Source organism: Vanellus vanellus (assembly GCF_965231255.1).
Source record: "Vanellus vanellus genome assembly, chromosome: 6".
NCBI classification, from domain to species: Eukaryota; Metazoa; Chordata; class Aves; order Charadriiformes; family Charadriidae; genus Vanellus; species Vanellus vanellus.
The window spans coordinates 56,731,864-56,748,357 of record NC_138911.1 but is presented as its reverse complement, the minus strand read 5'-3'; the positions used below and the strand labels follow the sequence as shown (position 1 = coordinate 56,748,357).

Here is a 16,494-nt window from a genome sequence, read left to right as displayed (position 1 = left end):
ACGATCGTCCTTCTGCGTTCATCCAGGAGGTTTAACATGTTGCTGAGTATTTTCATTATGGGGGTACGCGCACGCACAAATTCACCACACTGAATTAATTTAAAATTCAGGAATTGGTATGGTCCTCTTCAGTACTAAAAATCTGCTGGATGCTTTCACTTGCTTTTTTTTTTTCCCTCCATTTTAATTTACAGCCACACATTTTCAGCAGGAAGCTGCAGAAACCATTTTAGGAAGAAGACGATTTTTCTTTCATCATAACATGATTTTCTCTGTCAGAGCCTATAGGTCAACGATTCGTCTGTAAATTATGACTTTGAAAACATTTTCTGTTTTCAGGGAAGCAGTGTGGACCAGTGAATAACGCATCATGCTAACAGTCATACCATAGCTTTCTTCTTGATTCTGATCTACCATCATTTGAACCACTTACCTCATACCAGTTCTGTAAAAAGATGTGTATTAGTTTTTCCCTCTGTTAAATGGGAATTATTAAAACATTTCCAAATTTTAAAGTAACTTCTAAAAGCTATGGAAGGGTCTAGATAAATGTTAAACTATAACAAGCTTCTGTAATTATAATTTGACTGTAATTTTTCTAGCTTTGTATTTATTAAGACTTCTTCTAAAAACATTTTTTTTATATATTCTACCCATTAAAAAGTGTAACAGCACAGAAGTGAGGCCTAATTTGGGACTGGCACGATGTACAACAGCAAAACCTGATTTTCCACATCACATTAATGTACAGGAGTAATACACTATTAACGTAGTCCAGGTAGAGATGAAAACAAATTATTCAACAAAGACTTATGCTGGGGAATGAAGCAATCTTCTTGGTCATCTCCATTAACTCTAATCAAGACTAGACAAGAGATGACCTAACCAGTTTACTTGCAGAAAAAATAATAATAATAAGTTTCGACAATCTGCAATAACAAATTCAAACTGAAATGGTGCAGAACAGCTTGGCATCTTCAGGGTTCCTGCACCCCAGTCCTAGGGATGAGCCTCCCCACAAACAAAGACCTTTGAATGGTTTGATTCCCCAATCTGATGCCTTCTCGCAGAGCAGAGCTTCTGAGCAGTGCCATGCCGGACTGGTGGAGGGGCAAAGCAGCTCTTTGATCCAATGGCAGGTTACGGCAACGCGGAGCCTCGAGGCTTGAGGAGCACCGAACGGTGAAGACAAGCAAAAGTAGGAATTATGAGCGCTCCCGGAAGACACAAACGATGCTCTGCTTGGCAAAACTCAGGCGTTTAAACCAGCTGCCCGAAGTACACGAAATCACAGGGTCGGCAATCCAACCAAAACGCCTGGTTAGGAATAAAGGCTGCACTTCTTGAGGTGGTGCAAAGGATCTGGTGGCTCAACTCAACAGACATTTACTGGTATCAGACACCAAGCGCTTACAAATGTCTTCTCAAACTCCACCTTAAACAACCAACAGCAAGTTTTAAACTCTTTCCATACTAAGACATACACAAAATGGGTTTCATCCCAAACAAAATGTCCTTTCATAAGGAACCACATAACACTGTGCTTTGATTTTCTTCTAAAACTGTCTCGTAAACATAGTATCAACTTTACCAATCCAGATAATCTGATGCTAATATGTTCCTTAAGGCCTTTTCAGTCATATCTCATTGCTGTTATGTTTAGAAATTAACTGCACTTTAGTCCCAGGCACCGGATTTACTTTACAACCTTTCCCCCCCAAAATACTTTAAAAGTGTAAAAGATTTTCTAATAACTATATAATTGTTCAGCATTTCTTCTGGCCTCATCTCTCCGTAGTGCAGTAAGAGCAGAACTTTCTGCACCAGGGCCACCAGCTCCTTGTGCAGGCACCCCACCACCAGGCAAGCAGGGATGCCACCCATGGACATGGCAAAGCACGCCCTGGCTCGAGGCTGGAGAGGAAAAGCAAGGTGACAAAGTACATCCCAGTGGTTTGCTGCCTCTTTAATACAACTCACTGGAGGTTTTTTTAGCAAACGGTCATCGTGCAAAGCGCAGAGAGGAATCACTGTGCGCCGCATCACCCACGGGAGTCCACGGCATACTGCAAAACAGCACTACGCGTCTCTCCTGCTGGAACCGAGACATAAATCTCCAGTGAGCAAAACGCTTAAATACTCACCGAGGAAAGGAGTAAATACAGTAGTCTCGTGTCTGAGATGCCCTCCCAGGAGACTGTCCACCTGGGTCTAAGAAACGTTTCATTACGCAAAATAAAATAGGTCGATAGCAGAGCGCAAGAGTGTGCCCAGGCCAGAACAACCTGTCTCCCAGGTCAGAGGGAGTTCATGCAGAAATTGGACTCAAACTGGGTCTCCCATATTCTGGGTAAGAGCTTTAACCACTAAGCTGTAGGACAAGAGCGGGCATGGTCTCCCCCTTCTTTGTGTTATCTACCTTTTGTTTCTTCGAGGTTTGGGGGAAAAAAAAAACAATTTTCAATGTGGTTTATCTGAGCGAAGATAGGATTATTTTTTTTTGTCATATTCATTGCACCAGATAAACTAAAATATCAACTTGGAATTAAGGACAAAGAAAAAGGGAGCCAACATCAAAAATCACTATTATGTTCTGAAAATTGCGGGCCAGAAAATCAAAACTTGGAAGCAGTGACAGAACTACTCTGGATTCAAGTCGCTGCTCAACTTGATGTAAAATTCTGTGCATGCCAAAATTATAAGTTGCAAAAACTGCCTCAGCATCTTAAGAACAATAAAAATATCCCACTGAAATTAAGTTGCCGCTGCTTTTACTCATCATGAAACACCTCAGTCCTCCTATACCTTGCTATATTTTTGGATCAGAGGTTTAAAATTTAATATGTCACAGTACAGTAGGTGTCTGTTCCCTTACACAGCCCTAATACGCCAGACTGAAAATGATGTAATTTCAAGCACCATGAACAATTTCACATGTCATTTTAAATATAACTTGTTACTGAATTAGGTGCCAGTTTTTCTCATTGGATCAATTAGCAACGGGGACGGAAAACTCATTCTCCAACTGGTAAATTGCAGAGAAGAATCCAGAAGCAAGTTATACGTAATAAGCATTTCTTAGACCCCATAACGGCAGCAGAGGGAGTAATTGCAGGATATCCCTCTGCTTGCAAGCCGTCCTTTTTCCTGCCAAGGCGATAGGCATTCATTACATATGAGGGGCTTTTCAGAAGAGAAGGTGCCTTCAAACCCCTATTTTAGCACTGTCACTGAGAAAAAAAAATGAAATGTTTTGTTAGGGCATGTCAATATAAAACAGAATATATCCGTTCTGATCTGAAAATTTCCCTGGCAATCATTTCCAACATGAGTAGACCCTACCAGCCATAAAATATCCGTCTGTTCGATGTTATACGGCTCACTCCCGGGCATGGAAAGTAAAACCCTTGCTTTTTTATATACCAAAAAGATCTTCCCAGCTGCTAAACTTTTAAAAACAATTTCTAAATGATCATTTTCTCCTTTAATGAAAGGGTCAAAATGAAATGTTCGACGAAATAAAAACACAGATGTGGCCAACATCTGGTTCAACCTCTTAAAAGCTTATTTAAGAGCAATGGCATCACGTGGCAGGGCTCTTAAGACATCGCGGATTTCTTCTGTTAAGAAAAACAACCACTTTACTGCAGGGCACAGGCAAAAAATAAGCTGGGCATTAAAAACAACAAAACTCCCCCAAATCCAGTTCTTAAATGAAAGTACCATAGGGAAGCACGTAGAGCAAGGCAGTGAGGAGCATCCTACTGCATCCTCTCCTAATATCTCTGTGGCAAGCAGGGGACGACGGGCACTTCTAGAGCTTTCCATCAACGTCCCAAATCAACTACATTCATGCCACTTAAAATCACCGGTCACCCAGCCAGCTCCCCCAACATTTAAAAATAAACCCCCCCCAAAGCCCTTTCTTTACAGCCTTTTAACGTCCTTGCCAACCGACCCTAGTAGACGCGAGGGCTACAATCAGACGCTGGGGATTAGGTTTGTAAACCTGTAGGATTATTTACTGTTCTTGTCATTACTAAATGCACGCTAAACCCTCTCTTAACACACCGTCTCCCCCTCTCCCTACCTCTGCGCAGCTAGTTAAATGTATACATAGCACACTATTATGGGGATTTATTACAGAAGAATCATTCCAGCCGATATATTTTAAACCCCACATTTTTAAAAACAGCCATGTGAAGAATGTGTTTTTCTGTTTCTATTACAGGAGGCAGCACTATTTATTGCTCTGCCCAGATAAGAGGATTTCCTTACAGACAGAAATGGAGGCTGAATGCTTCCCAGGAAATCCTCCGGAGCAGACAGAATAGAAGGCACTTGGTGCTCCGGTCCCATGCAGCAAATACATCCTCCGTCGCACCATTTCGTAGCAGTCAAAGAGCCGAAAGAATTTAAACAAAGCACCCTCCCACCTATTCAGCACAACGCCAGACGCTAAGCACCCCCGGCATTTAAGAAATACTCTGGGGCTAGAGCATGACAAAATCTGAAAATAGTTGGGAGAGGCTTTTTCACGAACAAAAATCCTTAAGCAACAAACCAGACGACCCGAGCCCCGGGCATCAGAAATAGTGGGATTGATTGTTGCTCTCCAGGGAGGGATTAAAACCAACGGGAGCTGCTGAAAGCCCCCGCAGACCCCCAGAGGAACCCGACGGGGCAGAAACGCTTTTACAGCTCAATCTGACAAGCGGTGCCGGTGCCACTTTGGGAGCCGCGAGGAGCGCGGTGGGAAGGCGGTAGCACGGCATCAAAAAAGGCGCTGCACAACTGGCACCAGCATATAATTGATTAGCTGATCAGAGGGGACAAGAACCCATCTGGAGGGGAAGATAACCGATTTACCGAAGGGCGTGAAGAGAACAGTCGTTAAGCGTGGGTAACCGGGAGGGGAGCGGCAGCGGCGCGGGGCAGACAAAGTGCCGTAGCCATCAGGTAGGGAAGAGAAATGGATGCGAAAATGCTGCAGTAGCAGCCGCGCAGCACGAAGGGCGGCGTACCAGGATCGATGGCTGCGCTAACGAACCCGCCGCGCGTCCAGGAGCGCGCAGAGCCCGCAGGGCCGTACGAGCCAGGTAACACCGCTTGTACAGTTTTATGCCTGTGAAGAGATGAGCCTCCGGAGCAGGCGGGGAGGTTATCTGGGCAGTTTTAAGCTGTTGCCAGTCTCATCGCTGGGGATAAGGCGTCTCTTGGTGCGATGCCAGCCGGCCCCGCAGCACGCACCCCGCGGTGGCCAAGGGCCCAGGTTCCCCCTGGTCACCTTTGGCGATGTCATCGCGTGCTGTCACGACAAAAGTACACCGCAGAAAAGCAAAACATAAGGACAGAGCAAAATTAATTGCACTTCCTGACAAAATAAGGTCACAAAAATGTACGACGTGTATCCTCACATTTAAGTGAAACTGGGCTTTATTTTATTGTTCCTGAAGCCACCTTGGAAATTACAGCGACTCCTTCACAGGGCCAATTTGACACCAGGATTTAGGTCCGACAGCGTACGGAGCACATGAGGCTACGCATACAGCATGAAGATAAATGAAGTCTGTCACTTTATTATTTCCTTCTGCCAAGGCAAGGTGAAGGGGTCCTCTCCAGCCGAAGCCAAGTTTCCAGCCCGCTGGCTCCCTGGGAGAGAGCAGACACACTGCGCCAGGCACAGGGAGGCCCCTTCTGCCCAGAGACATCCGTTCCTGCCAACGAGGGATGGCAGGAGGCATCGCCGGCCGGCGCCGGGCTGCCCGGCAGCACCGGGACACACAGCTCCGGCACGGCAAAGTGCCCACCGGCCGGCTCCTCAGGCTCAGACTGTAAGAATTGCAGAGGCAAAGCCCAAAAGGGTGCAAATGAAGGGCAAAGAGGGAAGAGACACAAAGAAATTCCACGTATCTGCTACACACCCTACCATTGCAGGCGTGAGAGAGCGGCTGTGCAGGGTAAGCCCGTACAGAAGCAGATGTACAAGCTCGTTAGCTCTTTCCTCACTCCTCTCTGTTGAAAACAGGACCTTCTCACCGAGCAAAGAGGAACGAGAGCTGGGATCAGCCCCGGCTGCCCTGCTGTCACTGCATCGGGCTCGTCCACGCCACTGTAGGCAGAAGGAGGTTTTCCTACAAAATTCGGCCCCAACCCGACGCAGAACCACCAACCCATCTATTAAGTGCCTTCATCTCTATTGCCTCACAGGGGAATCTGCACTCCAGGTGCTACGTCTGTCCCGCAGCGCTGACTGATGCGCGCCGCCCTTCCCGCATCAGCCGCCTTTGCGCGGCGGTCGCGGAACAATCATCCCGTGGCAGGAACCGCGTTTCAAATGGGTGCGCTTAATGACATATGGGAATGAACTAGGAGAAAAGCTTTTCCTACGTCTTTTCAGTCATCTCTTACAGTACTTTTATTAGATACTGAACACATTTTTTATAAATTACATTTCAATTTTGAAAAAAAACCAAACCCATAACCAAACCGCCAACCCTGCTGCTTTTCTGGCAGCACATCCGCACTGAAACAAATGCTGTTGTTTCACCTCACAGTCCACGGAGAAGCTAACCAAACCACATCCACACATTTTATTTCCAGTTAAAGGTTATGCCACTAGTCTGACAGATATGGAAACTTGTTAACTTAAACACTAATTCATCAGAAAAACAATTAATCGCTCCATTCTTTACAGAAATTCTCCCTGCAACATCTATGCTTTTTGAAGCAGGTAGTACAAAAATAGTCCAGCAATAAACAATGCCTTTCTGGTTCTGAAGATTTTTCTTTGAAAAGGTAAGCTCGTGCTTATTGAACTACATAGCAATATAAAAAGCCCTTAAGAAAAAATCCTTTCAACCTCCCAAAATAAATACAGCTGAAAGTTAAGCTTTTGAACTAAAGAACATCTTGACACTGTCCTCAAAACCAGCAGCAGATGTTCCCCTTCTGGAATAATGTTCGTGTCCCCCCAACACCTTTTGAAAACAGTGAAAAAGAGCACCCTTTATGCAACCTACTCGATGCAACTCGTCGTTCTTTTTTCAGCTCCCAGCCCTGCCGCCGCGACCAAGTGTTCAGAGGATGGCTGCTCTCAACAATGTGGCAAAAGCTACTTCTTGCTGATGAAACCAATAACCATCAATGACCAACATGACAAATACTCACCTGGAAATAAACTAATTAGCTACCAGGAATGACGTTTTTCAGCTCCGAAGCCCAGAAACGGTACGAGCTCCCATGCTCAGCCACAAGTCTTCTCCAACTCGTGATTTCTGCCTCTAGCAATGCCACGCCTGATGACAGCCCTCCTGCCCAACGTGCCACACAGTCACACCTCAGCGCTCATCCGCATATTCAGCCCCTCCTGCTTGAGTCGTTACGAACTTAAAAGTTTTTAAAATGGAAAGTATAAAGACAGATTTCCCTTACTTATTGCTCTTTTCTATCTGACGACCAATTCCCCGCTGCATTTTCCTCCTTTGCCTTTTATGCTGTTCTTGGCATCTTTTCTCTCCTTTCCCTTCCCTTCTTTTTGGTGCCTCCTGGCCTGTATTTTCTGTTGTGGTTTGTTTTTTTTTTTTTTTAAATCTCTGTAGGGGTATCCAACAGTAACAGTTTAGATAAAGGGAGAGGCCAGGGAGAAGAACTGACCAGCATCTCAAATCAGTTCCCCTCTCCAAACCCTTCAAGTGCAAAGAGCCGCCGTATCTCTTGCAGAGGGCGAGGGCCATACAACACTCCGGGAGAGCCAACAGCAAAGGCAGCCGGGCTCAGATCCATCTCCAGCTCCCTTTCCCCGGGCTGCCAGACCGCTATGTAAAAACAGCAAGAGCACTTTACACCCCAAGCCAGCCGTAAAGGGAACAGCTGGTTTAATGTTTTAAGTGCTGAAGCATCATTTCTGCGACTGCAGCTCGCCCGTTAAGGAGCCAGGTCTTGCTGTGGGCGCTAAACTCTCTGCTGGCCCTCCCTGCGAGCCCAGGATCCTCGCCTGGCCAGCGCTCGGCCGCCCTAGCAGAAGGATGTACGTTTTAACCGAGAAGTAAATCTACTCCTCTAACATGCTGTTCCTCCCTGCACCAAATAAACCGAGACGGGGAGCTCTGCGCTACTGAGAACTTAAAAGTAAATCCTAGAACTTTGCTTGCATTATTTCTATCTACGTGGTTTTTTTAATCGTGAATCAATTCCTATTCCACCAGGAAAAACTGTAAATGTATACAGCCATATATACACACAGAGTTTTTAAGCTACAAAGACACCGGAAGAATTTGAGGTGACTTGCGATACAACACTTTAAGGCTAATTTGACTGATCAGAACTCAAAAGAAAAGCTAACTTTTTTTCCCAGGACACCACTGAAAATTCAAAGTTGGGTCAGGTGATGGCCCAAAAATTAGAGCAAACTTCCTTTAGTAGAAGTACAAATGGTTGAACTGTCACGAGGAAGTGCAAACCAGAGCCCAGCCTAACTCCGGCACATCTCTTTGCCACGTCAGAGTTACCACGCTTACCCTTGCACTCCTGCCCCACTGCTCCCCACCGCCGGGACAGGCATTCAGGCCACCGCTGGGCATCCAAAGGCCACAGACTCACATCCACGTTAACCTCTCCCATTAAAGAAGCAGTCTTCCTCTTGCTCCCAGCACTGTGGTCTGGACCAAAGAGCTGCACCAGGTTAAAAGTAGCCTAGCAAAACAACTCGCCCAGACGAGTGAGAAAGAGGAACGAGTTGAGCTTTCCACTTAAAATTTTCTTCTAATGACCCTTACCGTCTCTCAGCAAAGGTGGGCTAATTTCTACCCCTACCTTTGAGGTTCAGCATTGGTCTACGGTAGATCTGGCGACAAGCTCAGCACCAGCCACCAGAAGCCACATGGACTACAGAAATGCTTCAGCAGGCAATTAGTAGCATTAAGACAACACCACAATATAGTGTATGAAATTATATACCTGAGTCTTAATTTAGAGGAAAAAACCAAAATCAATTTGTATCAGGGCCATTTACTGCACTGTCCGGGTGGGCTGAACGTTGAGAAGCTGTTAACTGAAAGAAAATTACCAGGTAAGAAATTTCTCATTTTGTTACCCAGCTGCTTCCTTCCTTCCTTGCTAATAAGAAATAGCAAACAGGTAATTACAGAGACGGGGAGAGGGAAGAGAAGGTAAAAGTTTATTCTTATTCTTATTTATTATTACTATAGTAGAATAACAGGCAAGAGCAGAAGCTCCTCTGCAAAAAGCAAAAGCTTCGTAAGTGAAGCAGTTAGGTGGGAACCTGGCCCAAAGCAGAAAGCCTCTGTGATGGATGGGATTCAGAACAGCTACCGGGCAGTGTTTTAGGCTGCCCGGACAATCAGGGGCATGGAGCAGAGAGGGATCACACACGTAAGATCCTGACTCTGGTTCAGGGATCGGGACCACCGGTTGGGGTTTACAAACCTGGAAGTAGGAGACATGGGTTTGAATTCTTGAAAGGCAGCAGCTACAGAAATGCAGATCCATGTTAAGAGCATCAGTCCATTATGCAATAGATGGCCACAGCCAGCATAGATCATGCTTTTAAATAAAAATCACAGAGGTTGCGCCATGTCACGTTAGATTAAGTGCTACCTTTTTGTCTCTGACCATGCCTAAAGGCTGAGAAACAGGTAGGTGGTAAAGTACTTCTTTATCTTGCTCTGGACCCAAACAGAGCTCACATGTGAGCCCTGCTCCAGGGACCAGGGCATTTTTGCGTCTGTTTGGGCAGCTATATGAAGTATGTAAGGATCTCTGCAAAGTACAGGCATTGCTTGGGTGGCTCCAGGTGACAGAGGAGCACAGCAAGCTCACTTGGTCATCTGGCCAAACTGCAGCACAATCCTGCTGCAACAGCACATATACTGCACCAAACTCCTCGAGAGGACACGCATTTGTTCCTCCTCCTCTCCCCAGACGTTTTAGGGACTGCAGCAAACATTTTCTCAGATGCTCAGTAGACAGTGCTGAAGGATTTTAACATTTTGCCTCCAGCAGCTCTGAGGCCCCAATGCCTTGGCATTTGGATAGACTGAACCGTAAGCACAGCATAATTAGCATGTGTACTCCATATGCCTGAGATCCATCATTACAGCATTGGAATGCCCTCCGACACCACAACTTTCCAAAAGAAGAAAGTTGTGGAGAAGTTCCTGGAGAATAATTTGTCTTATTCTCCAGGAACGGTGGAAAAAGGCACTTCCGTGCACAGGAGGTTTCGGTGGAGCTGCAGAAATAACCTTTTCCCGACAAAACCCAGCAGCGCGATCCACCTATAAATAATGGAGCCGGTTTCAAAGCCGGCCTTTCAAGCTAATGGCTATCAGAAAGGCCAGCCATATGCTTGTACAACCTGTCATTCTGATTAATCTCAACATCTGACTGTTGTATATAAAGTTTATGTAGTAACAGGACTAGTATTGCTGATTTTACAGTTTCTCACCAATCTGCCGTTCTCCGGGGTACAGGCACACAAAAGACCCCGTTTAAACGTTGATTAGATGCAGAGCGAAGTGAAGAATTTGGAAAGATTTTAGTAAGCCTCGAAAACCAGGTAGACTGGTAACACGTTTCAAAGAGAGGACTGGAAAAGATAAGGTCCCACATCCGCACGTAATTAATTCTTTATTTAAATATATTAGGCCACTACTTACCACAGTATTGCAGAGGCAAGAAAGTCACAAGTCATGGCTCAGTCTCACATACACTAAAAGGATTCATGTCTCTTTCTGCCATGCAGCCATTTTATTTTACAGCATATGGCATAGTATCAAAGTTGTTCTTCTTTAATTAACTGAATAACGATGTTTTCCCATGAGGCTTAGTCTAAGTTCACCATAACATACTGTATTATGGCACCAATTCTCAGAAACATGACTACGTGTCCGCAGCGCATTTGGAGAGAGGGATGTGCATTTCATGTAGCAATTCATTTAAACACATTCAGCATTAAATGCAATATCTATTTCTTTGAAATCAGTAAATTTTATTTTGAACTAGCTAAACCAAAGTTATGTCCTGAAAATAAGATTTGCATAACTTCTTACTATTTCATTACAAAATGAAACCCAACCCCACCAGATCATCATTTCAAATTCAGACCAACTATCCTTTCCTATGGAACAGATGTTTATTTATATTTTATTTCTTTATTTCTTCTTTAGAAAGACGAGGATGGATTGTTCTTTATGTTAGTTTTAACTAGGTAAACTCTTTCCACAGCAGACTTAAGCATCATTAACTGTGCAGTGAAATAAGCCCCGGATAACGGGCTGACAGAAGGGATGGATGAGGGAAGAGCTAGCAAAGATGCACAGACAAAAGCCCTGTCTCCTGAAAGAGTGAGATTTTGAATCTTACTCGCAAGCTAAAGCAGAGAATGCTAAAGTCCAGACAAAACACTCCCATGTGATTCTCTTCATGCCATCAAAATCAGCATAAAAATCTCTAAGTGCTAAAATAAAGCCAAGCAAAGGAACATTACTGTCAGCGACTGCCAACTGAAACGAATGGTCTGGGTTGAAAGCGTTTGCTGACGTAGCTACAAGTTGCCACAAAGACTTCAGGGATGTGGCAGCAAACTGGTCTGTGGAATAGCTCCTCGCCTCCTGCCAAGACGAACCACACGTGTGGACCTCAACCCTGCCATCACCCCCAGGAATAGCTCCTCACCTCCTGCTAAGATGAACCAGGCACACGGACCTCAACCCTGCCATCACCCCCAGGGAACAAGGGGATGAAGCTGGAGCTATGCCACTCCAGGGCCATTTGGGAGCAGAACCAAACGCACCCTTCACTCCAAATCGGGTTTAACAGACGCAAAATGAGGGCAAATCACTATTTCTGGCAGCGACAGCAGAGAAGCTGTGACTTTTGGCCTTTGCCCAGGACAGGTTTGCAAGTCGATGGAAACACGTCAATAGCTAGGACACGGGAGTGGCTCGAAAGCTGCCCGGCAGAAAAGGACCTGGGGGTGTTGGTGGACAGCCGGCTGAATATGAGCCGGCAGTGTGCCCAGGTGGCCAAGAAGGCCAACAGCATCCTGGCCCATATCAGGAATAGTGTGGTGAGCAGGACTAGCGAAGTGATCATCCCCCTGTACTCAGCACTGGTGAGGCCCCACCTCGAGTACTGTGTTCAGTTTTGGGCCCCTCACTACAAGAAGGACATTGAGGTGTTGGAGCGTGTCCAGAGAAGGGCTACAAAGCTGGTGAGGGGTCTGGAGGACAAATCTTATGAAGAACGACAGAGGGAACTGGGGTTGTTTAGCCTGGAGAAGAGGAGGCTGAGGGGAGATCTTATCACCCTCTACAACTACCTGAAAGGAGGGGGCTGACCTCTTCTCCCTAGTGACAAGTGACAGGAAACGGGTTCAAGTTATGTCAGGGGAGCTTTAGATTGGATATTAGGAAACATTTTTTCACTGAAAGGGTTATTAAACATTGGAACAGGCTGCCCAGAGAGGTGGTGGATTCGCCATCCCTGGAGGTGTTTAAAAAAAGGGTAGATGTGGTACTTAGGGACACGGTTTAGAAGTGGTTTTGTCAGGGTAGGTTAATGGCTGGACTTGATGATCTCAAAGGTCCTTTCCAACCTCAGCAATTCTATGATTCTACGACACCTCTGAGAGGCAGCCAGCGCAGCTGTGCCAAGGCCGTACCCACCGGCATCACCGTGGGGAAAGCCAACAAAGGAGTAGCAGGAGACCATGCTGGGGGCAGCAGAGGCAGGGATCCCGACGTCTGCATCTGTGGAAGTTTAATTCTCAAGGTGTTTCTCAGCTGCTACCGAGAGATGATTTCATCACTGCGGTGACACTGCAGTCAATCAGAATGACTGAAATGACTGTGCATCTACCAGCCATAAAAACTTACAGATTGCGTTATTCCCCATTTTGCCCAAAAGAAGAGGACAGATTTGAACAATACAAAGTCATCTAAATCACAGCCTTAATTATACTGGCACTTAAAAAAAGAGAAAGGAAACAAGAACAACAATGTCAGGCTTTCGTGTTATTTTTAGACACTACAATTTTCTCCATATTGTAGTAAAATTAGAAGTGGAAACCTTTAGATGCAGCAAGGAGAATGAGGAAGCTTGCCAAATTTTGCAGAATCAACAATTAATATAGTAGCAATTAATTCAGAAGAGTAACTACATGACATTGTAGGGTTCCCTGTCTGTTCTGTCCCAGCAATTGTTTAAAAATTTTGTTAAGAAAAGAAATAAAATAAAAAATGTTCTTTGATTTTTTTTTTCCTAAATTACCAGCATTGCAAACTCATGCTGGTATTTGAAAGTCATTCTGGGCTCTCCCTAGTTATACATCCTTATTATCATAAACATTCCTCACTTGGAAATTACTTTTCATGACGCTTACGCCAAAAAGAAAATAGCTGTATTGCATCTGCAGAACCAAAAGTAGTAAAGCGTAATAAACATTCATCTTTGTCAGTGGCTCTGTAAACCAATCTGTTCGGCACATAGGTGCCATTTTTACACAGTTGCTTTATTACTACATAATTATTGATGGATCAGCCAAGTGCTCTCTCAAGGAAAGACTTCTTAAAAACAAGCTTGTTAAAAGTTTAAGTGTAAACTTTAGGATAAAAACCAGCAGCTAGATTTCATCTGATGTAAACTTTTAAAGAGGAAAAAAAAAAAAACAACTGGAGGGACAATTTCAAAAAATGCTACGTTTGAGGCAGGCTTGAAATTGAAGCAGACAAGAAACTTTTATGTGATAGAAAGAATTGGGGACAGCTGTACTGAGAATAAATTGTAAGTAGCAGGAGGAATTATCAATCTAGTGGTGTGCCAGCTCTCTGCATTTCAATTGCTTCACAGGCCATACCATAAAAACTGTTTGCAATGAAAGCAGTATGAAGAATTCCTACATTTTATTGCTCCCAGTGATATTCTACCCAGTTTGTGTGTGTATACTGATTGTAGCCTTTCAAGTACAACACCGTTTCATATTAGTACCTGTTTAAATTACTCGCCCACAAACATCGTTCCATGTTCAAAATGTCTCACTATTAAATTTTCTGTTTCAGTCAAAGTACTTCAAGAGTTTTTATCAAGCTTTCAAAGGCAAGAAAGTTTCATGCGAGCTTTCTGAAAATCGAGATAAAGCAATAAACTTTAAATTTAAAAGAAGGCTTTTTTCAGGAGAGAATTCAGCATACCTTTTTTGAATTCCCTCCCCACCTTGTTAAGCCAAACGTCTTCACTGCTTGCAGATTTCTAAGTATTGCATTTCTGGAGCTGAACTTCAAGCATCAACCTTACTCCCTCTACAAAGACCCTGCACATAAAATGAACTCGGGCAACAGCATATCTGAAATTGCCCATTCCCCTTCACTGATGGATCGTAAAACCTCTCCAGCGCTGATATCTCAGTGCAAGCACAAATGTCATTCTCAGCCTTCGAAATACAAGTTCTTTGCTGCCGCAAAGACACGGTCCAAAGTGCTCCTCCAACCCCAGCTGAACTGGGGGACCTGGTGTCCACCCCTAGTGACTCAGTCCAGTGGCCCTGCCCTCTGCGGCGGGTACCACCTCCCTCCCAACCACTGCTGTACCGGCCGAGGCATCGCTCCCTAACAAGCGTCTGTCAAAATGACCTTGTTATTAAAAACGGCTGCACAAGCCTGTGACATTTTTGACAGACCCGGGTGAGGGAGGCACCTCCATGTGCACCAACATCAGCAGACTCGGGGGGGCGGGGGACGAGATGAGCTGGTAAGGCAAGACAACTCTTAACCTCAACCAACATCACCCACAGCATCACATCCCAACACACCTGCTCCATGTTGAAACTGGAGGCCAAATTCAAACTGCAGTATGAATCGGGGATTTTATCTTTGCTCTTGGGGAAGAACTTAGCACAGGAGCTTCACGTTAGTTCTGCAGCAGCTACAGAGCCGTGAGACATGGAAAGCAGTACTCCCACTAAGTGCAAAAACTCCAGCTTGAAGTGCAAAGAGAGACTTTATGGAAAAGGAACTTCTCACTGAAGTATGTTTTTTTTAATGAAAACCACTGCCAGAATACAATACCACCATCAGTGACACAATTTCATGTTGATGTGGATGTTGCTGCATTTAAATACATGACTTCTACAGCAATGTGGATTTGCATTTTTTACCTTTAGCAGGAAATTAGTAAGGGCCATTAAGCATAACTTCCAGAATCAGTTATTCGCCTTGTTCCTATAGAAGTTTTAACAATTTGGTCACAGAGCAGTGTTTTACTTCCTTCCCATGTGTGAGCACACAGTGGCTTCCCCACTGTCGATAAATCAAACACAGCATTTAGGTAGTGAATTTGCTGAAAAATGGTATCCCTTCCACCCACGATGCAGCTGTTTACTTCTGGCTTCTGCATTTATACCTATCTCAAGAGCTTTGCTTCTTGCTCCAAATTTCTTTCCTGGTACTGCTTAACAACATTATTTACTCTCTCTCATTTCATATTCATTTCCTTATTTCTATTACACAGTTGTAAATGTCCAGGTCTTTCGTCACAGAAGAGAACTTCTACAATCTTAGTTGTACGCATGTATGTTTCATTATGAAAGCTGAGACTTTAAATTGATGACTTTAAAAGCAAAAGACAGTATCTTCTGCTTCCTTCTAGCAAAACTTGGCTGCAAACCCCCTGGAGTCAACTCTTTGCAATTCCCCCCTAATTTGCAACTACCCGTCCCCACGCGGGCTGCCAGCATCTCCTCTTCCAGCTGCTTCAGACATTCTTGACCCAACACAGTCCACACAATCCTAGATAAAAGATCACAATTTTTGTTACTAATAACCAACCCAAAGCTGGTCTTATCTGCCAGTTTCTATGGCTTTGCACCACTGTAATTAATGAACACTGAAATTCTAAACGCAATTTTTTCAGCCCTACTGAATGCATTCTGGTGAGTGCATATGAAAAATAAAATTAAATTGAAAAGCTGAAGAGTACAGTAGCCTCATGTTGACAGGTCACTCTAATTCCAGGTCGTAGCAGACTCTATATTTGGCTGCTTTGATTATAATTGCTCACAGGATAAAAACTAAGTAGCAATTATCTCATTGTCACACAAAAAAAAAGATGTAATAAATGAACCAATACTAAAGTAACATCGAAAGACAAATTATTTCAAAAGCAATCAGGAGTAGTAAAATTCAGTTTCCAAAATTGTTTTTAATTGCCAACAGCATCAACATTAATATTATTCCTCTATTGGATAATACATCCATTTTAGTTATGAAAGCATTTAGCAAACCAAAAATGTCAAACTACAATTACACAAGGCTAAACTCATGACTGTTTTCATCAACAGTCTGTAGTGCCATAGCTGAAATCCCTAATTACAAGGGTCATCTACGCAAGCCACAGTCCAACCCTGTATACACATGTTTATCTCGACTACTATGACAGTCCCACGGACTTCAGACCAACAAACAAAACAGATGAAGT

At 44.3% G+C, this 16,494-nt stretch overlaps 1 protein-coding gene across 1 annotated transcript in view; it reads right to left on the bottom strand.

The window, feature by feature from the left end:
- The window catches only part of BRF1 (BRF1 general transcription factor IIIB subunit), a 176,239-nt gene that overhangs the window by 46,015 nt on the left and 113,730 nt on the right, over positions 1–16,494 (bottom strand). The window lies entirely within an intron of this gene.